Source organism: Aplysia californica, unplaced genomic scaffold (assembly GCF_000002075.1).
Source record: "Aplysia californica isolate F4 #8 unplaced genomic scaffold, AplCal3.0 scaffold00102, whole genome shotgun sequence".
Classification (NCBI taxonomy): Eukaryota; Metazoa; Mollusca; class Gastropoda; order Aplysiida; family Aplysiidae; genus Aplysia; species Aplysia californica.
In genome coordinates this window covers 1,611,443-1,613,324 of record NW_004797372.1, presented here as the reverse complement: position 1 = coordinate 1,613,324, position 1,882 = coordinate 1,611,443, and the positions used below count along the sequence as shown (strand labels likewise).

Sequence of the window (1,882 nt, the reverse complement as noted above, 5' to 3'; positions counted from 1 at the left end):
GACACGCACACACAGCCACACGTGTGCAGGCCACCCATCCGACCCATGTTAACGAGCCATCTTTAATTGCTTCTGAAGACCTCTTGACAAATAAACATTTATTATTTATTAGAAGTGCTATAACTTTTCAGGCCGGCCTCAAATTCATCATAAGATAAAAACTCGGCTCCAGCACAAAACGCCATTTTGCCCGAAGTAATCCCGGTCTCTACCCAGCCTGAGACGAGTCACGAGTGAGGCAGGACAGGAAGCCGGAGTCACGAGTTGCAGGAAGTCGGAAGTGATGTCATGCTAGACAAGAATCAGAGTTCGAAAAACATTTTTTCATATTCAGACTCGAGTCCGAATAGTCACTTCGTAAATTTAAAGTTCGTTCATAACCATTATGATATGACACAGTTTCGTTCATAACTATTATGACAAATTTTACTTTGGGCCCCTAAAATTTACTTATTGTTCCATCTTTCACATAAAATGGTTTTCATTTATGAGACTTTCCTTAAAGGCTTCCGTTCCTTAAAATGATAGATTTACTCTATGTAGATCTAGGGGGAATTCAAAGTTTATTTACTGAAAAACCCTTAGAATAGAATATTCTACTAAGTATTGATACGCTGAACAAGAATATCAACTTCATTTTCATAGCAAATCAATAGTTTTTGATTTTTTAAAAGAGGCTATTTGATTGTTCTTAATCGGGCTATAAAAACTGTGCCTTAGAACCGTGTAGATCTAGATCTAGAAATCTAGATTAGAAGTGCGCTTTGGACCAATCAGGGGGTTTCAGGGGAGCCTGCCCCCCTAGGGTAAAAAAATCTGGGGGGTTACAACCCCCCTGTTTTAACCCATAATTTTATATTTTACAGTTAAGTTTGAAATTTTCTTGAAAATAATTGATTACAGTTTTGGCAGCTTTACTTACTATGATTATGGGAGTGTATACAGACCCGGTAACCGGGAACAAAGTCACAAAGTATACAGACCCGGTAGGGGAACTTTTGTGATTTCGGAAAGTTTCAGCGCCCTCTTGGCTCAGGGTAGACCCAGGTTCTTCTAGATCTATGGCCTAGGTCTAGATCTAGCTAAACAGACAGACATAAATCATTGATCTAGTTTCGAGGCTAGCCTAGATCTAGATCTAAATGAAGATTGCGGACGTCTTTCCGATGAACGATCGTTTTTTTCTCCATTTTGGAGTTAGAGGAATCACTGTCACAATTTGAAGAAAAGAACAATGTCATAATTTCAATCGAGCTGTCACCCTCTCTATTTCTCTGCCTCCCCCTCTCTCTCTCTCTCTCTCTCTCTCTCTCTCTCTGTATCTCTCTGTCTCTCTCTCCCTCTCTCTCTCTGTCTCTCTATTTCTCTCTCTTCACCTATAACAGTCTCCGTGCATGTAAAATAACAGGCATTCTCAGATATTTTTGTTTTGTTTGGTTGTGTTTTTAAAGTGACCATTTTGCAGCACTTGAGATACAATAAGGTTATATTAGTGCTGAAGATTAGAGGCGTTACAAGAGGATAACAAACACCAAAAAGGAAGGAGGGTAAAAGGGGACGAGAGAAGTTTGATAATAAAGAAGGAGAAAAACAAAACAAAACTCCCCGCCAACCGCCCACATTCACAGTTTTGTGGTGGCCAAGAGGCTAAATAATCCGTACTTTAAGCTATCCTCAGAAACCAAGAAGATTCTTTTTTCTGTCAGCGTCGATGTGGGCTGTGTTCCACAACAGCGTCGTCATCAACTACGAAAAGAGAATTGACGACGACAACAAGGATAATAATAATGATAACAAAAACAACAACAACAACAACAAAAACAAAAAAGAAAAACAACGCAAAAAATATAGCAGCAGCAAAAGCAACAATGAATAATAATAA

The 1,882-nt window shown here is 39.1% G+C and overlaps 1 protein-coding gene across 1 annotated transcript in view; it reads right to left on the bottom strand.

Moving 5' to 3' along the window:
* Window positions 1-1,882, bottom strand: part of LOC118477464 (putative uncharacterized protein DDB_G0286901) — a 27,257-nt gene that overhangs the window by 23,407 nt on the left and 1,968 nt on the right. The gene's annotated exons all lie outside the window — the stretch shown is intronic.